Consider the following 20,767-nt stretch of genomic DNA (forward strand, 5'->3'; position numbering starts at 1 on the left):
GCATCCTTTATAGCCAACAATTCCCGGTTACCCACATCATAATTCATCTCGGCAGACGAAAATTTACGGGAAAAGTAAGCACAGAAGGCGATTATCAGACACCCCCATCTGAGAGAGCACTGTCCCAATACCTATCTCAGAGGCATCCACTTCTACCACAAAAGGACGCTCTGGATCTGGGTGTCGCAGCACCTTGGCTGAGACAAATGCCCTTTTGAGACGGGCAAAGGCCGCTTTGGCCTCACAAGACCAGTGAGCAACATCCGCCCCTTTCTTAGTGAGTGCCACCAAGGATATACACTATAGACGAAAATCCAGCGATAAACCGTCTATAAAAATTTGCAAAGCCCAGAAAAAGCTGAAGCGCCTTCAAACTAGTGGGCTGCACCCAATCCAGGACTGCCTGTACCTTAGAACCCTCCATTTGGAAACCTTCTGAGGAGATAATATACCCTAGAAATGCGATTTGCTGGACTTCAAACTCGCACTTCTCCAGCTTCGCCCCAAGCTGGTGGTCTCTGAGTTTCTGGAGGACTAAGCGTACATGCTTCCGATGTTCCTCCAGGGAATGAGAGAAGATTAGGATGTCATCTAGATAAACAACGAAGAATCTATCCAAATATTCCCTGAGCACATCGTTCATGAATTCCTGGAAGACTGCCGGGGCATTAGAGAGCCCAAAAGGCATCACCAAATATTCATAATGCCCTGAGTGGGTATTAAAGGCAGTCTTCCATTCATCCCCCTCTCTTATTCGGATTAGATTGTAAGCACCGCGTAGGTCAATCTTAGAAAAAATGGTGGCAGTACGAAGCTGGTCAAACAAAACCGAAATGAGAGGCAGTGGGTACGAGTTTTTAATCGTGATACGGTTCAATTCCCTGAAGTCGATGCAGGGTCGCAACGAACCGTCCTTTTTACCCACGAAGAAGAACCCCGACCCAACTGGGGACTGTGAGGGTCTGATAAATCCCTTAGCCAAGTTCTCCTGAATGTACTTTGCCATAGCCTGAGTCTCAGGACGTGACAGGGAGTACAACCTGCTCTTGGGAAGCTTAGCATCCGGCAACAAATCAATGGCACAGTCATAGGGGCGATGGGGAGGTAGTACCTCCGCAATTTTTTTGGAGAACACATCCGCAAAATCTGCATAACATCCTGGCAATCCTGGCAAACTTAGCTGCGAGAGCCTGACTGGAAGGCTCAAGCAACTCCTGAAACAATCACTACCCCAACTAAGAATCTCCCCAGAGACCCAGTCAAATTGAAGGTTATGGGCCCTTAACCAGGGTAACCCCAAAACCAATGGGGCAAAAGAACAGTCACATAAAAAGACAATTTTTCAGAGTGTGTGGCTCTAATAAACAAAGGAATTTGGCTGGTGCAGGAGGTAATTTTACCCTGGGACAATGGTTCCCCGTTTAACCCACAGATCTCAATCTCTGATGCCAAAGGTACTGAGGGAACAGAGTGTTCCAGGGCGAATTGACGGTCCATGAAAACCCCATCGGCCCCACTGTCAACAAAGGCCTCAGTCTTGACAATTTGACCGAGGATATCCAAAGTCACGGGAATGAGAAAAGTCTTTTTGGGAAATTCTGACTTCTGGCCTGACAGGATATTTCCCATCACCCTCAGGCCCTGAAGTTTTCCGTTTTTTTCTGGGCATGATACTACAACATGACCTTTATTCCCACAGTACAAACACAAACCCTGCTGTCTCCTCCGCGTCTTCTCACACGAGGAGAGGCGGGTAGCCCCAATCTGCATAGGCTCCTCGGAATATTCCTCAGAGTCTGAGGTTCCCTTGGGAAAAAAGGAAACTGCGGTCTCCCTTTCAAGCCTACGCTCTCTCAGCCGTCTATCCACCCGGATGGATAACTGCATGAGCTGATCTAAGCTATCAGGCGAGGGATATTGTACCAGTTGGTCCTTTATCTGGTCAGAAAGGCCCCTTCGGTACTGGTTTCTCAGGGCTGGGTCATTCCACTGGGTATCATGAGCCAACCTCCGAAACTCCGTACTATAAACCTCAGCTGGCCGTCGCCCTTGCTTAAGGACCGTAATCTGAGCCTCGGCTGAAGCCATCTTGTCAGGGTCATCATACAAAATGCCCAGTGCCGTAAAAAAAGCATCAACACTTTTAAGCGACGGACAGTCAGGCTGTAACCCATATGCCCAGACCTGTGGGTCTCCTTGTAGTAAGGAAATCACCATGCCCACCCGCTGAATCTCCGACCCAGAAGACTGGGGCCTAAGCCTGAAATATAGCTTACAGCTCTCCTTGAAACAAAAGAACTGCAAGCGATCTCCAGAAAAACGATCCGGGAGATTTACTTTCGGCTCCTTAACCCCTGAACTTGCCGCTGCTGCTGCGGGAGCTCCGCTAGCGGCCTGCGGGGTGTTCATTTTAATGGACATCTCATTACATTGTCGAGTCAGGACCTGCACCTGATCGACCACCTGTTGCAAAGTATTTTGAGGGGTATGCTCCATATTCCCACAAAATTTCAACAGGAGTAGGGCTGCTGAATATGTTACGCACACCAGTGCTTACAGGAGTATACCGGTGTATGAACAGAGAGGGAAGCGAAGCAAACGAACTCACAGACAGTATAACATAACATACACAGGAGGTGATGGAATAACTAATAAACACAAAGTGAACGGAGAAGCCCAAAGGCTCAGGAATTGGGTGTCTCCCTAGTGTCAGGAATGCTCAGATGGAATAGAGCGGACAATGAAGCGAGGTGTAGTGATTTAACATGTGGAGCACCTGAAATGATGTTGCTAAGAGCAACAGAAAAAACCCCAAAGGGTTACCAATGGGTGTGGGAATAAACTCCTTGGTCAGAGATAGAAATATAGACACAAGGAGAGTATCCACAATCCTAACCCCCACTTGCAGGGCACAGGTTCAGCTTACTGCCACTAAACTGACACCTGGACGCCCTGCACAGTGAGGGAGGATTAAGCAAGCAGGTCTGAGAGTACAGCCGCAAACCTGCTGGGTTCACAGAATAGCAAATGAACCCCAGCAGGTCAAACAACTGACTCCAGTCTTACTGCTAGGTCCGGATTGGCAGAATGAAGTACCGAATCCCAAGGCCTATTCGCAGTAAGCAACAAGTAAATGCAAAGTCACACAGTACTAGCTAACTCTCTGGAACTGACTAACAAACAAAGATTCAGCAGCATTTGCCTGGCCTGAGAGGATGGTTTATATAGCAGGTGCTGTCCACGCCCCACTCAGACCTCACAGACTGTGAGCACAAAACCAGCGCCGGATTCCCTGCCGTGCACAGAGCCTGTAACCACTACACAGTAAAAACCCGGACCGGAGTATCAGCTGCGCTCAGGTTACTTCGCTAACACTTGCCTCCCGGTTGCCATGGCGACGTGGCAGCACAGAGCAGGAGATCCTAACACACAGGGTGAAAGCTGATTAACTAAGGGCGAATTGTATCAAATTTCTAAAGAGTAGACAAGTGGAGAAGTTGCCCATAGCAACCAATCAATTTCTACCTATCATTTTATAGAATGTTCCAAATATGTTAGCTTGAAGCTGATTGGGGAACTTATTCACTTGTCTGCTTCTCTAGTCTTTAGAAGGTTTGATACAATTCCCCTATAATCTTATTATTCCCCGTAGTAGCAGGTGTTTTCTGGATCATTTTCTTAGTGATATTTCTCACTTACAGGACTTAGAAGTCACTTTACATCTTTGACATAAACATACCTCCCAACATTTCAGCACTGACAAGCGGTACTCCTGTGCGCTCAAAACGCTGTCGCGCACAAAAAGGGGAGTGACCTAAATGAAAGGGGCATGGCCTCACGGCAGTGCCGCAATAGCGAGTTACACCCCCTTTTACCATAACTAAAGGGGGCATGACCAGCGCTCTATGTGCTGCTGGTATGCCCCCAGTCCCTCTGTCTTCACTGAATAGACGCTGAGCCTCCCAAATTCCCCCCCTCCGCTGTGTGGCACCACATAGCCGGCCTTTCGCATAGGCAAACTAGGCAAATGCCTAGGGCATTTGGTATGCCTAGGGTCACAAGCAGCTTCTTCTGATTAAAATAATATGCGGCATGCCTTTATTCTGTGTATAGCATTTCGGATACAGCCGCAGTCACACACAGAATATAGGCATGCCGCATATCATTTGATCCAGCAGAAGCTCCTTGTGCATCCTAGTCACATTGCAATGCAAATAAGACACATTTTTAATAAAAAAAAGGCTCCTGACAGTCGACTCTGGACAGGCATCTCTTGCTGCATGGCGCATTGAAGCAAGATGTATGAGGACACATCTGTATCCAAGCAGAGGCAGAAGTCACAGTGTTAGCGGCCGTGTGAGTGCAGTGTGTGAGTGGGTTGGTTGTGCAATAGTGTTCGGCATTATGTGGGGCATTATGTGTATAAAGGCATTAATAAAGGTTGGCAAACTGTGTAAGGTGCGTCATGCATAGAAGGACATTAATAACGTGCGTCATATGTGTGAGAGGCCTTACTGTGTGGTATGTGTATAAATGCATTACTAATGTGTGTCATTATGTGTATAAGGTGCTCTACTGTGTGGCGTAACATATAGAAAGGGCACTACTGTGTGTTCTAATGTGAATAAAGAGCAATATGGTGTGGTGTAATGTGAATAAGGGCCCTCATTCCGAGTTGATCGGTCGCAAGGCGAATTTAGCAGAGTTACACACGCTAAGCCTACGCCTACTGGGAGTGTATCTTAGCTTCTTAAAATTGCGACCGATGTATTCGCAATATTGCGATTACAAACTACTTAGCAGTTTCAGAGTAGCTTCAGACTTACTCTGCCTGTGCGATCAGTTCAGTGATTGTCGTTCCTGGTTTGACGTCACAAACACACCCAGCGTTCGCCCAGACACTCCTCCGTTTCTCCAGCCACTCCTGCGTTTTTTCCGGAAACGGTAGCGTTTTCATCCACACGCCCATAAAACGCCGTGTTTCCGCCCAGTAACACCCATTTCCTGTCAATCACATTACGATCGCCGGAGCGATGAAAAAGCCGTGAGTAAAAATACTATCTTCATTGTTAAATTACTTGGCGCAGTCGCAGTGCGAATATTGCGCATGCGTAATAAGCGGATTTTCATTGCGATGCGATGAAAAATACCGACCGATCAACTCGGAATGAGGGCCAAGGAGCAATTCAGTGTGATGTAATGGGAATAAGGGGTACTACTATGAGGAGTAACGTTTATAAGGTTAAGTGGTACTACTGTGTGATGTAATGTGAACAAGGGACACTATCGCATGATAAAATGTGAATAAAGTTTCACTACTGTGTGGCGGAATTTGAATTGGGGGTACTATTGTGTGGCCATGTCCCTTGCCAGCAAAAATACGCCCCTTTTTATTCCTATTTAAAACATAGGGGGTAGGAACACCAAAATAAGGACTGCTATGGGTGAGGAGTGATGGTGCTGGGACAGAGGCAGAACTAGCAATGGTGCTAGGGGGCACTAGCCAAAATCTTGCCTAGGGCATCATATTGGTTAGGGCCGGCACTGGGGCACCAGTCCCAAAAAAAGGGACTATCCTGTGAAAATTGGGACAGTTGGGAGGTATGCATAAAGATACTACTATACAACAGATGTTTTACAACAACCTCCCTGCACTTACAGTTTGAGACTAATTGAGATTGCCATCGACGGCAAAATGAGTTTTAGTCCCATCCAGGATAGGAATGAGAACTCATTGCTTCAGTGGTTTTCAAACACATTTATATTGCTACTGACACCATAGGCGCCGATTCCGTGGGTGCTCCCGGGCACGAGCCACCTTCGGACAATGAGGAGCACCCACGGAACTGCTGCCCTGTATAGGTACTGCTAGCCGCCGTAGTCCCCGCAGTGGATTCAATTTCAGACGTGCTGGGGGCTGCGGAAGCGCTTCCGTTTATTGCAATGTAAAAGACCCCACCAAAAATGGCCACCGCCAAGGCGGAGAGGGACGCTAGAGGTCACATTTGACCTCTAGTGCCTGTCTCCCCGGCGGCGGGCATTTTAAGGGTTTTTGGTACACCGCAGCCCCCAGCGTGTCTCAATCCACTGTGGGGGCAGCGGTTGCCAGGGCTGGATTATGGTATGTGGGGGCCCCAGGGCAACACACCTGAGGGGGCCCAATCAAAAAAAAATTCAGAGTCATTATAAAAATGTTACATATATATCTGGAGAGATGGCATGCGGACCGCAGGAGGGGTAAGTTATGCCCCCACCTTCCCCCTTTTCACTGTCCTGAGGGTATTGCTGGAGAGCAGGGGGAATTGCGGGAGTGCATTGGCAACACGCTGGAGACCCCTGACAACGCGCATGAAACCCCTGGCAACGTGCATGAAACCCCTGACAACAGGCAGGTAATTTAAAGTAATTATAAGCCTTACTGTGTGGCATCATTTGTAAGGGGCATTATTGTGTGTGGGGCATAAAATGGTGTCAGGGCCATAACTATTTGTGGCATAATATGTAATTGTATATGTATAGTGTGGCATAACGCATAATGGGCATTACAGTGTGTTGCATAATGTATAATGGGCATTAGGGTGTGTTGCATAATACAGTATGTAATGAGCATTACGGTGTGTTGTATAATGTATAATGGGCACTACGGTGTGTTGCATAATATAGAATGGGCATTAGTCACTGCCGCGGCCGCCCGTTCATTCCCACTGCCGCCTCCCGCCGAGCACCCACCAGAAAAAATATAAATCGGCACCTATGACTGACACCATTGTCATATACAAGGTAGTTTTCTATATAGGATTTGAAAGCCTCAATTTATTGCAGATTACTTCAAGTGGATTCTTGCTAGAAAAGTAATAAGCCTTCTTTTCATTTACTGTTTGACTTTATCTGGCGTCTGTATGTTTCTGGGAAGTCGCGCGCTGTTGTTGGGCAGATGCTTGCAGGAATCTCTGCGTTTGCATGGTAGACATAATTTCACTACAGTCTTTTAGTGAGTCATTTTCTGCGGGGCTGGTCGTGTGATGCTCTAGTCTCAGGGGATCGCAAGCATCCTATATCGGTTGCAATGCTGGGTAGTTTAATAGATGTATTACCGTCCGTTTACGATCTCACCATGAGGTGTTGCTTTTCTGGCTTGCCTTTGCGATGGTTTTTCACGGAGCCTTTCGGATCGGCAAGTTGGTGGCGCCCTCCAGGTCAGCGGTCTCACCGTTGCTTAAGTCACAGGTGCTGCTGGCGGACACATTCGTATGCAAACTAAGGCGGTCTAAGACAGATCAGCTAGGGCGTGGGCATTGGGTTTGCTTACCTGGCTGCCTAACATCAGCATCTGTCCTGTAGCATTGGCCCATGCGTACTGTGGCTCGAGGCCTCGTGGTGACGAAGCGTGGCTCATGCACCTCGATGGGTCCACGCTGACAGTTTACCAATTCCGGTGGGCATTTAGGAAGTGCCTCCTTGCAATGGGATTGTCACCATCAATGTATGGCACGCATTCCTTTCGCATTTGGGCTGCGACAACAGCCACGTCATTGGGTTTCTCAGAGGCTGAAATTAAATCGCTTGGTCGCTGGAAATCCAATGCCTATAAAGGTTATGTCAGATAATGTTTTTTCTTGTTTCAGGCCAGCCTTTTCCTTTGGTTTGGCTAATGTTAATTTTGATGCATTCGTATTTTTCTTGTTTTGAGTTTTGATCCGTATTCAGTTTGCTCGCGGGGCAACGGGAGGACATGCCGGTGAGTCGGGGTGGAGGTGCCTGTGCTTTGGCAGCAGGGAATTTTTTTGTGACGTCTGCGAGGGTAGCCTCGGCTCCATCTTGTTTCCCCGTCTTCTTGTTTTTCCTCGACTGGACTCGACCAGTAGCCCTTTTTGGCCACTCGTCACCATTTGAACGGTGAGGGTCCCATTGGATTTTGCCCTGCTTTTCTCCTGAGTACCCAGGTAGGTACTATTGGCTCATGCCTTCCCTTGCAGGTTTTCACTTCGGGACAGGTCGTTCCCCTTCCCTCCCCTGGCCCACCCTTCCCGTACGTTGTCGGTTAGTTCGTTTGCGCTTGAGTTACATTATTAACCTTTTGTATTTGTTTATTTTCAGGAGTGTTACTCGACATGCACTTTATATGGATCTTGGGCCACTCATTTGTTTATTGGGCGGATAGGCCGCCTCTGTCCAGAGACTCGGCTTCTGTTACCGTTTTACAATGGGTTCGATGGTTAGGTCGTAGGGGGATGAGATGGGAGGAACTTCTGCCTGCTTTGACCTTGCACGTTAAATCCCATGGCCCCCCGGGAGTGTTGGTCATTCACCTAGGGGGTAACAACATAGTATCTCTGCCCTCTCTTGAGTTACGTCATCGGATAGTGCGTGATTTGGAGCAAGTCATGACGTGGTGGCCTTGGTGTCAGATTGTTTGGTCCGCAATCATTCCGCGTCAGGTTTTGCGTAGTCCGCTGCCTGGTGTCGTATTGGACAAGTCCCGGCGCAAGGCTAATGCTTTTATTGACAGGAGAGTTTTGGATCTTGATGGCGCAGTAGTCTCCCACCCACTTATTCATTTTAGGAACGCCCATTTATTTAGACCATTTGGAAAGCATTTTTAGAGTACTCGATAGCTTGGTTTCAATCGGTTAGCGCTTAGTCAGGTTATTTTGTAGTAGTGGGATGTAGAGTATGGTGGCGGCACCGGCTCCTGCTGGGCCGGTGTGTGGCGGGAAATAACGGCAGTTACAGTGGCTATTGCGCTGCTGTTTGGAGGTGCGCTCTTTGCCCAATACATTGTATACTCTGGCCCTGCTTACCGGGGGTCATTGGGCTTGTCTGTCTGGCTGGCCCTATTATGGTGTATTGGGGAGAGAGTTTGAGACTCAGCATTTATTGGCATAGCCAATGAGATAAATAAAGTCATGTCGTGGACATGCGGAGCGGCAATAAGTTGTAATGTCACTGATGATCTGGCTGTTCTTTCTTATTGCCACCATACTTAGTTTTAGTGTTATAAATAAATAAATAACGGTTGACCGATTTTAACGGCATTTCAGTGGTCTGTGTCATTATTTCTAGATAAGGTAAGTTAGTTCATACTTAATTGGTAAGGTTATCGCGTAATGATTTCATGCAGTCCGGCATCGGACGATAGAAAGTTTAATGTTTTATATCCATGTTCAGTGTTGGACTAGGGAATGAAAAGCCCACCAGGGAAATGCAATCACAGGGGTCCACTAAGGGGCGTTGCCATATGCTGAAAAGGGTGTGGCCATGTGACCAGAGAGGCATGGCCAGCCATTATAGGCATCATCTAGCATTGTATATAAATAAAAAAAGCTCTACCTCTCTGCCCACTTCAAGCTGTTGTGTATGTGCCTGGGTTACACCAGGAGAGAACAGTTGTATATGGGCCTGGGCTACACCAGGAGAGAACAGTAGTATATGCACCTGGATTTACACCGGGAAAGAACAGTAGTATATGTGCCTGGGTTATACCAGGAGAGAGCAGTAGTATATGCGCATGGGTTACACCGGGAAAGAACAGTATTATATGTGCTTGGGAAACACCAGGAGACAACAATAGTATATATGCCTGGGTTACACCGGGAGAAAACAGTAGATACACATAAAGATCCCAGTATAGTGCCAGATACAAATAATGACCCCAGCAGTGCCAGATACACATATGCCCCCAGCAGTGCCAGATACACATATGCCCCCAGCAGGTCCAGATACACATACCCCCTCAGTAGTGCCAGATACACATATGCCCCCAGTAGTGCCAGATACACATATGCCCCCAGGAGTGCCAGATACACATATGCCCCCAGGAGTGGCAGATACACATACGTCCCCACTATGCCAGTTACATATACTGCCCCTAGTAGAGTGCCAGATACACATATTCCCCCAGCAGTACAGTGCCAGATACACATACTCCCCCAACAATGCCGGATACACATATGCCCCCAGCAGTGCAGTGCCAGATACACATACGCCCCCAGCAGTGCAGATACACATATTACCCCAGCGGTGCAGTGCCAGATACACATACGCACCCAGCACTGCCAGATACACATATGCCCGGAGTAGTGCAGTGCCAGATACACATATGCCCCCACAGTACTGCTCACCACTGCCACCCGGGATCTGCTGCTGCTCCTGTGTCTGAAGGCCGGGGAGAAGAGCGCAGTGCACCTCTCCTGCCCTTCAGTCCAACTCTGCTACTGGGACATGGTGGTGGTCTGACCTCCCGGTGGGTGCAGCCAGGGCTGGCACGAGCCTAAGTTTTGGGTAAGCGAATATAGATTTTGGCGCCCCTGATGGAGCTACAACATGGGTGGGGCACCAACTGGTCCCCAATCCACGTAAAGCCAGATCCATATAAACACTGAAAAAGTCAGATCCACATAAAAGAAAAAAATAAGAATTTACTCACCGGTAATTCTATTTCTCGTAGTCCGTAGTGGATGCTGGGAACTCCGTAAGGACCATGGGGAATAGCGGGCTCCGAAGGAGGCTGGGCACTCTAGAAAGATTTATGACTACCTGGTGTGCACTGGCTCCTCCCACTATGACCCTCCTCCAAGCCTCAGTTAGGACACTGTGCCCGGACGAGCTGACATAATAAGGAAGGATTTAGAATCCCGGGTAAGACTCTTACCAGCCACACCAATCACACCGTACAACTCGTGATACTATATCCAGTTTGACAGTATGAAAACAACTGAGCCTCTCAACAGATGGCTCAACAATAACCCTTTAGTTAACAATAACTATTTACAAGTATTGCAGACAATCCGCACTTGGGATGGGCGCCCAGCATCCACTACGGACTACGAGAAATAGAATTACCGGTGAGTAAATTCTTATTTTCTCTGACGTCCTAGTGGATGCTGGGAACTCCGTAAGGACCATGGGGATTATACCAAAGCTCCCAAACGGGCGGGAGAGTGCGGATGACTCTGCAGCACCGAATGAGAGAACTCCAGGTCCTCCTCAGCCAGGGTATCAAATTTGTAGAATTTTGCAAACGTGTTTGCCCCTGACCAAGTAGCTGCTCGGCAAAGTTGTAAAGCCGAGACCCCTCGGGTAGCCGCCCAAGATGAGCCCACCTTCCTTGTGGAATGGGCATTTACAGATTTTGGCTGTGGCAGGCCTGCCACAGAATGTGCAAACTGAATTGTACTACAAATCCAGCGAGCAATAGACTGCTTAGAAGCAGGAGCACCCAGCTTGTTGGGTGCATACAGGATAAACAGCGAGTCAGATTTTCTGACTCCAGCCGTCCTGGAAACATATATTTTCTGGGCCCTGACAACGTCTAGCAACTTGGAGTCCTCCAAATCCTTAGTAGCCGCAGGCACCACAATAGGCTGGTTCAGGTGAAACGCTGACACCACCTTAGGGAAAAATTGGGGACGAGTCCTCAATTCTGCCCTATCCATATGGAAAATCAGATAAGGGCTTTTACATGATAAAGCCGCCAATTCTGACACTCGCCTGGCTGAAGCCAAGGCCAATAACATGACCACTTTCCACGTGAGATATTTCAGATCCACGGTTTTTAGTGGCTCAAACCAATGTGATTTTAAGAAACTCAACACCACGTTGAGATCCCAAGGTGCCACAGGAGGCACAAACGGGGGCTGAATATGCAGCACTCCTTTCACAAATGTCTGAACTTCAGGTACTGAAGCTAGTTCTTTTTGAAAGAAAATCGACAGAGCCGAGATCTGTACTTTAATGGAGCCTAGTTTTAGGCCCATATTCACTCCTGCTTGCAGGAAATGCAGAAATCGACCTAGTTGAAATTCCTCTGTTGGGGCCTTTTTGGCCTCGCACCATGCAACATATTTCCGCCACATGCGGTGATAATGCTTTGCCGTAACATCTTTCCTGGCCTTAATAAGCGTAGGAATTACTTCTTCCGGAATACCCTTTTCCTTTAGGATCCGGTGTTCAACCGCCATGCCGTCAAACGCAGCCGCGGTAAGTCTTGGAACAGACAGGGCCCCTGCTGTAGCAGGTCCTGTCTGAGCGGTAGAGGCCACGGGTCCTCTGAGAGCATCTCTTGAAGTTCCGGGTACCACGCTCGTCTTGGCCAATCCGGAACCACGAGAATTGTGTTTACTCCTCGCTTTCTTATTATTCTCAATACCTTTGGTATGAGAGGCAGAGGAGGGAACACATAAACCGACTGGTACACCCACGGTGTCACTAGAGCGTCCACAGCTACCGCCTGAGGGTCCCTTGACCTGGCGCAATATCTTTTTAACTTTTTGTTGAGGCGGGACGCCATCATGTCCACCTGTGGTTTTTCCCAACGGTTTATCAGCATCTGGAAGACTTCTGGATGAAGTCCCCACTCTCCCGGGTGGAGGTCGTGTCTGCTGAGGAAGTCTGCTTCCCAGTTGTCCACTCCCGGAATGAACACTGCTGACAGTGCTAGTACATGATTCTCCGCCCATCGGAGGATTCTTGTGGCATCTGCCATCGCCATCCTGCTTCTTGTGCCGCCCTGTCGATTTACATGGGCGACTGCCGTGATGTTGTCTGACTGGATCAGCACCGGCTGGTGTAGGAGCAGGGATTTTGCTTGACTTAGGGCATTGTAGATGGCCCTTAGTTCCAGAATATTTATGTGAAGGGAAGTCTCCTGACTCGACCATAGTCCTTGGAAGTTTCTTCCCTGTGTGACTGCCCCCCAGCCTCGAAGGCTGGCATCCGTGGTCACCAGGACCCAGTCCTGTATGCCGAACCTGCGGCTCTCTAGAAGATGGGCACTCTGCAGCCACCACAGTAGAGACACCCTGGTTCTTGGAGACAGGGTTATCAAGCGATGCATCTGAAGATGCGATCCGGACCACTGGTCCAACAGGTCCCACTGAAAGATTCTGGCATGGAACCTGCCGAAGGGAATTGCTTCGTAAGAAGCCACCATCTTTCCCAGGACCCGCGTGCAGCGATGCACTGATACCTGTTTTGGTTTCAGGAGGTCTCTGACTAGAGATGACAACTCCCTGGCTTTCTCCTCCGGGAGAAACACTTTTTTCTGGACTGTATCCAGAATCATACCCAGGAACAGTAGCCGTGTCGTCGGAACCAGCTGTGACTTCGGGATATTCAGAATCCAGCCGTGCTGGTGCAGCACCTCCTGAGATAGTGCTACTCCCACCAACAACTGTTCCTTGGACCTCGCTTTTATTAGGAGATCGTCCAAGTACGGGATAATTAAAACTCCCTTTTTTCGAAGGATTATCTTCATTTCCGCCATCACCTTGGTAAATACCCTCGGTGCCGTGGACAGTCCAAACGGCAGCGTCTGGAATTGGTAATGGCAATCCTGTACCACAAATCTGAGGTACTCCTGGTGAGGATGGAAAATGGGGACATGCAAGTAAGCATCCTTGATGTCCAGGGATACCAAGTAATCCCCCTCTTCCAGGCTCGCAATAACCGCCCTGAGCGATTCCATCTTGAACTTGAATTTTTTTATGTATGTGTTCAAGGATTTCAAATTTAAAATGGGTCTCACCGAACCGTCCGGTTTCGGTACCACAAATAGTGTGGAATAGTAACCCCGGCCTTGTTGAAGTAGGGGTACCTTGATTATCACCTGCTGGGAATACAGCTTGTGAATTGCCGCTAGCACCGCCTCCCTGTCTGAGGGAGCAATCGGCAAGGCAGATTTTAGGAACCGGTGGGGTGGAGAAGCCTCGAATTCCAGTTTGTACCCCTGAGATACTATTTGAAGGATCCAGGGATCCACCTGTGAGCGAGCCCACTGATCGCTGAAATTCTTGAGGCGGCCCCCCACCGTACCAGGCTCCGCCTGTGGAGCCCCACCGTCATGCGGCGGACTTGGCAGAAGAAGCGGGGGAGGACTTTTGCTCCTGGGAACCTGCTGTTTGTTGCAGCCTTTTTCCCCTACCTCTGCCTCTGGATAGAAAAGACCCGCCTTTTCCACGCCTGTTTTTCTGGGTCCGAAAGGACTGAACCTGATAAAACGGCGCCTTCTTAGGCTGTGAGGGGACATGGGGTAAAAATGCTGACTTCCCAGACGTTGCTGTGGAAACTAGGTCCGAGAGACCATCTCCAAATAATTCCTCACCCTTATATGGCAACACTTCCATGTGCCTTTTAGAATCTGCATCTCCTGTCCACTGGCGAGTCCATAAGCCTCTCCTAGCAGAAATGGACAATGCACTAACTTTAGATGCCAGTCGGCAGATTTCCCTCTGTGCATCTCTCATATATAAGACTGAGTCTTTTATATGGTCTATGGTTAACAGGATTGTGTCTCTGTCTAATGTGTCAATATTTTCTGACAGTTTATCTGACCACGCAGCGGCAGCACTGCACATCCAAGCTGACGCAATAGCTGGCCTAAGTATAATGCCTGAGTGTGTATATACAGACTTCAGGATCGCCTCCTGCTTTCTATCAGCAGGTTCCTTGAGGGCGGCCGTATCCGGAGACGGTAGTGCCACCTTTTTAGACAAACGTGTGAGCGCTTTATCCACCCTAGGAGGTGTTTCCCAACGTGACCTATCCTCTGGCGGGAAAGGGAACGCCATTAGTACCTTCTTAGGAATTACCAATTTTTTTATCAGGGAAAGCCCACGCTTCTTCACACACTTCATTTAATTCATCTGATGGGGGAAAAACTACGGGTAGTTTTTTCTCCCCAAACATAATACCCTTTTTAGTGGTACCCGTATTTATATCAGAAATGTGTAACACCTCTTTCATTGCCTCAATCATGCAGTGAATGGCCTTAGTGGGCATCAGATTAGACTCATCGTCGTCGACACTGGTGTCAGTATCAGTGTCGACATCTGGGTCTGCGGTCTGAGGTAGCGGGCGTTTTAGAGCCCCTGATGACCTGTGCGACGCCTGGACAGGCACGAGCTGAGAAGTCGGCTGTCCCACATTTGGCATGTCGTCAAATTTCTTATGTAAGGTGCACTCATTTCTTTCCATAAGCTCAACCACTCAGGTGTCTGCCCCGCAGGGGGTGACATCCCTTCTAAAGGCATCTGCTCCGTCTCCACATCATTATCCTCATCAAACATGTCGACACAGCCGTACCGACACACCGCACACACACAAGGAATGCTCCAACAGAGGACAGGACCCACAAAAGCCCTTTGGGGGGACAGAGTGAGAGTATGCCAGCACACACCAGAGCGCTATATAATGCAGGGACTAACTGAGTTATGTCCCCTATAGCTGCTTTTTCTATATAATTTATACAGCGCCTAAATTTAGTGCCCCCCCTCTCTTTTTTTACCCTTTTCTGTAGTGTAGACTGCAGGGGAGAGCCAGGGAGCTTCCTTCCAGCGGATCTGTGAAGGAGAAATGGCGCCAGTGTGCTGCAGGAGATAGCTCCGCCCCTTTTCCGCGGCCTATTCTCCCGCTTTTTTCTGGATTCTGGCAAGGGTATTTTCCACATATATAGCCTCTGGGGCTATATATTGTGGTATTTTTGCCAGCCAAGGTGTTATAATTGCTTCTCAGGGCGCCCCCCCCCAGCGCCCTGCACCCTCAGTGACCGGAGTGTGAAGTGTGTGTGAGGAGCAATGGCGCACAGCTGCAGTGCTGTGCGCTACCTTGGTGAAGACTAATGTCTTCTGCCGCCGATTTTCCGGACCTCTTCTTGCTTCTGGCTCTGTAAGGGGGACGGCGGCGCGGCTCCGGGACCGAACACCAAGGACTGGGCCTGCGGTCGATCCCTCTGGAGCTAATGGTGTCCAGTAGCCTAAGAAGCCCAATCTGGCTGCAAGCAGGCGAGTTCGCTTCTTCTCCCCTTAGTCCCTCGCTGCAGTGAGCCTGTTGCCAGCAGGTCTCACTGAAAATAAAAAACCTAAATCTATACTTTCTTTCTAAGGGCTCAGGAGAGCCCCTAGTGTGCATCCAACCTCGGCCGGGCACAAAATCTAACTGAGGCTTGGAGGAGGGTCATAGTGGGAGGAGCCAGTGCACACCAGGTAGTCATAAATCTTTCTAGAGTGCCCAGCCTCCTTCGGAGCCCGCTATTCCCCATGGTCCTTACGGAGTTCCCATCATCCACTAGGACGTCAGAGAAAAGAAAAAACTTTGACCATTGTGACTATTGTCTGTCTCCATGGCTGGGATCAAGTGGACTTTTGTCACAACAAAATATTTCCAAATGTGAGTTGTTTAAATAAAAACTAATTTAATAAGAGTCTAAAATGTGTACTGTATACAGTGGCATCATGAGGCGGGTGTGGAGGGTGTGGCCCGCACCAGGGTGTCACCCTTCAATGGGGTGACACCAAATAACAGCTGCACACCTCGCACCTGCTGCATCCCTATCATGACACTGTCACTGACAGTGTCAATGTGTCAGACAGCATGGACCCGACTGCGGCGCACTCGCACCTGCTGGGGGGTGCGATCGTAACAGAGCCGCGGCGGGTGGAGTCTTCTTGTAGGCGGGGGTGTATGATTTTGAGCCGGCGGGGGTGCGATCGTAACTGCAGTGCTCTATTTGCAGTCCTGCACTAAGCACTGCAGTTACGTTCGCACCCCCGCCGACTCAAAATCATCAGGGACGGATTAAAGGAGTGGCGGTCGCCCCGGGGCCCCCACACTCTGTCCCCCCGAATAGGACCCGAGATCCGATTGCTTTGCTGCCCGTTGCCGGCACTATTAAAATCCCCTTCCTATTCGGTCGCGGCGCCAAGGCGTTGCACACAATAAGTCTCGCGGGAAGTCAAATCCCGCGAGACACTCACTTCACTGAGCCACCTGCAGCCCGCTGTGTGGTCACAGTATACCAATGGTATGCGGGCGGAGCTGCTGAATCAGGCGCCAGTTTCCCCTGCTACTCAGACCTCAGCGGTGGCGGCTTGGTATGGCTGGGTTCTCCAGTCTCCCATGTGAGTAGCCTGCCCTTTAGTCTGTGTGTAACACTGTGGGGCATTATCTGGGTGATGCAGACTGCAGAGCTGGGGGAACAGAGGCGGGTGCCGGCAGTTCCTGATTTCCCTACCCCTCATCTTCCTCCACAACCTGGCCAGCTCTGCTGGCTGTCAAAGCTGAGAACTGACTGAGAGCTCCATCGGAGGTAGCTGTAGCTGTGCTCCATATGCTGAACACCTTTATTGTGTGCTTTGCCCCCACTCCAGGCCCATGTGTGAGCATCACTACAGTATGTCCCCCCATGTCCCATATGTGTCACCATGCCACATTATGTCAGCATGTTCCCCCTCCCTCCCAAATGTGTGTCACCATGGGGTCCCCTCAGGTCGCATTGGGTGTCTGCCCCCCCACTTCAATGTGTATGTATGTATATGTATGTGTATGTATATATATATATATATTTCTCTAACGTCCTAAGTGGATGCTGGGGACTCCGTCAGGACCATGGGGGATTAGCGGCTCCGCAGGAGACAGGGCACAAAAATAAAGCTTTAGGATCAGGTGGTGTGCACTGGCTCCTCCCCCTATGACCCTCCTCCAAGCCTCAGTTAGGTTTTTGTGCCCGTCCGAGCAGGGTGCAATCTAGGTGGCTCTCCTAAAGAGCTGCTTAGAAAAAGTTTTTTAGGTTTTTTATTTTCAGTGAGTCCTGCTGGCAACAGGCTCACTGCATCGAGGGACTTAGGGGAGAGAATTTCAACTCACCTGCGTGCAGGATGGATTGGATTCTTAGGCTACTGGACACCATTAGCTCCAGAGGGAGTCGGAACACAGGTCTCACCCTGGGGTTCGTCCCGGAGCCGCGCCGCCGACCCCCCTTGCAGATGCCGAAGTTGAAGAGGTCCAGAGGTCCAGAAACAGGCGGCAGAAGACTTTCAGTCTTCATAAGGTAGCGCACAGCACTGCAGCTGTGCGCCATTGTTGTCAGCACACTTCATACCAGCGGTCACTGAGGGTGCAGGGCGCTGGGGGGGGCGCTCTGGGCAGCAATGTATTATACCTTTTTTATGGCTAAAATACATCACATATAGCCCTTGAGGCTATATGGATGTATTTAACCCCTGCCAGATCTCACAAACTCCGGGAGAAGAGCCCGCCGTTTTAGGGGGCGGGGCCTATTCTCCTCAGCACACGGCGCCATTTTCCTGCTCAGCTCTGCTGAGAGGAAGGCTCCCAGGCTCTCCCCTGCACTGCACTACAGAAACAGGGTTAAAACAGAGAGGGGGGGCACTTATTTGGCGATATGATTACATATGTGAAAATGCTATAAGGGAAAACACTTGTATAAGGGGTTGTCCCTGTATAATTATAGCGTTTTTGGTGTGTGCTGGCAAACTCTCCCTCTGTCTCCCCAAAGGGCTAGTGGGGTCCTGTCCTCTATCAGAGCATTCCCTGTGTGTGTGCTGTGTGTCGGTACGTGTGTGTCGACATGTAGGAGGACGATGTTGGTGAGGAGGCGGAGCAAATTGCCTGTATGGGTGATGTCACTCTCTAGGGAGTCGACACCGGAATGGATGGCTTATTTAGGAATTACGTGATAATGTCAACACGATGCAAGGTCGGTTGACGACATGAGACGGCCGGCAAACAAATTAGTACCGGTCCAGGCGTCTCAGACACCGTCAGGGGCTTGTAAAAACGCCCATTTACCTCAGTTGGTCGACACAGACACAGACACTGACTTCAGTGTCGACGGTGAAGAAAAAAACGTATTTTCCTTTAGGGCCACACGTTACATGTTAAGGGCAATGAAGGAGGTGTTACATATTTCTGATACTACAAGTACCACAAATAAGGGTATTATGTAGGGTGGGAATAATCTACTTGTAGTTTTTCCTGAATCAGATAAATTAAAGTGTGTATACTTTTTCCCGCCAGAAGTGAGGGCGAGTTGGGAAACACACCTTAGGGTGGATAAGGCGCTCACACGCTTATAAAAACAAGTGGCGTTACCGTCTCCAGATACGGCCGCCCTCAAGGAGCCAGCTGATAGGAAGCTGAAAAATATCCTAAGAAGTATATACACACATACTGGTGTTATACTACGACCAGCAATCGCCTCAGCCTGGATGTGCAGCGCTGGGGGGGCTTGGTCGGATTTCCTGACTGAAAATATTGATACCCTTGACAGGAACAATATTTTATTGACTATAGAGCATTTTAAGGATGCATTTCTATATATGCGAGATGCGCAGAGGGATATTTGCATTCTGGCATCAAGAGTAGATGTGATGTCCATATCTGCCAGACGATGTTTATAGACACGACAGTGGTCAGGTGATGCAGATTCCAGACGGCACATGGAAGTATTGCCGTATAAAGGGGCGGTCCATCGGACCTGGTGGCCATGGCAACAGCTGGAAAATCCACTTTTGTTACCTCAAGTCACATCTCAGCAGAAAAGGACACAGTCTTTTCAGTCTCAGTCCTTTCGTACCCATAAAGGCAGGTGGGCAAAAGGCCAGTCATATCTGCCCAGGGTTAGAGGAAAGGGAAGAAGACTGCAGCAGGCAGCTCATTCCCAGGAACAGAAGTCCTCCACAGCTTCTGCCAAGTCCGCAGCATGACGCTGGGGCCATACAAGCGGACTCAGGTGCGGTGGGGGGTCATCTCAAGAGTTTCAGCACGCAGTGGGCTCACTCGCAAGTGGACTCCTGGATCCTACACGTAGTATCCCAGGTGTACATTGGAAATTCGAGACGTCTTCCCCTCACAAGTTCCTGAAGTCTGCTTTACCAACGTCTCCCTCCGACAGGGAGGCAGTATTGGAAAAAAAAAAAAAAAAATTCACAGGCTGTATTCCCAGCACGTGATAATCAAAGTACCCCTCCTACAACAAGGGAAGGGGTATTATTCCACACTATATTGTGGTACTGAAGCCAAACGGCTCGGTGAGATCTAAAAGATTGAACAATTACATACAAGGGTTCAAATCAAGATGGAGTCACTCAGAGCAGTGATAGCGAACCAGGACGATATGGTGTCACTGGATATCAGGGACGCTTACCTACAAGTCCAAATTTTGCCTTTCTCACCAAGGGTATCTCAGGTTCGTGGTACAGAACTGTCACTATCAGTTCAGACGCTGCCGTTTGGATTGTCCACGGCACCCCGGGTCTTTACCAAGGTAATGGCCGAAATGATGATTCTTCCTAAAAGAAATATGGACGCTTTCCTGATAAGGGCAAGGTCCAGAGAACAGTTGGCGGTCGGAGTAGCACTATCTCAAGTAGTTCTACGACAGCACGAGTGGATTCTAAATATTCCAAAATCGCAGCTTTTTCCGACAACACATCTAATGTTCCTAGGGATGATTCTGGACACAGTCCAGAAAAGGATGTTTTCTCCCGGAGAAGAAAGCCAGGGAGTTATCCGAGCTAGTCAGGAACCTCCTAAAACCAGGAAAAGTATCAGTGCATCATTGCACAAAGGGTCCTGTGAAAAATGGTGGTTTCTTACAAAGCGATCCCATTCGGTAGATTTCACGCAAGAACCTTTCAGTGGGATCTGCTGGGAAAATGGTCCGGATCGCATCTTCAGATGCATCAGCGGATAACCCTGTCTCCAAGGACAAGGGTGTTTCTTCTGTGGTGGCTGCAGAGTGCTCATCTATGAAAGGGCCGCAGATTCGGCATTCAGGACTGGGTCCTGGTGACCACGGATGCCAGCCTGAGTGGCTGGGGAGCAGTCACACAAGGAAAAAATTTCCAGGGAGTGTGATCAAGTCTGGAGACTTCTCTTCACATGAATATACTGGAGCTAAGGCCAATTTACAAGGCTCTAAGCTTAGCAAGACCTCTGCTTCAAGGTCAGCCGGTATTGATCCAGTGGG

At 49.2% G+C, this 20,767-nt stretch overlaps 1 protein-coding gene and 1 long non-coding RNA gene across 7 annotated transcripts in view; one reads left to right on the top strand and one right to left on the bottom strand.

Moving 5' to 3' along the window:
* Nucleotides 1-20,767, bottom strand: part of KCNMB1 (potassium calcium-activated channel subfamily M regulatory beta subunit 1) — a 228,576-nt gene that overhangs the window by 61,786 nt on the left and 146,023 nt on the right. The gene's annotated exons all lie outside the window — the stretch shown is intronic.
* The window catches only part of LOC134933245 (uncharacterized), a 446,291-nt gene continuing 442,252 nt past the window's right edge, over nucleotides 16,729-20,767 (top strand). For all 4 annotated transcript variants that reach the window (XR_010179652.1, XR_010179655.1, XR_010179653.1 and 1 more), the window contains exon 1: nucleotides 16,729-16,895. This is a non-coding gene — a long non-coding RNA (uncharacterized LOC134933245). The remainder of the gene's footprint in view (nucleotides 16,896-20,767) is intronic.

Source organism: Pseudophryne corroboree, chromosome 6, assembly GCF_028390025.1.
Source record: "Pseudophryne corroboree isolate aPseCor3 chromosome 6, aPseCor3.hap2, whole genome shotgun sequence".
Lineage (NCBI taxonomy): Eukaryota > Metazoa > Chordata > Amphibia > Anura > Myobatrachidae > Pseudophryne > Pseudophryne corroboree.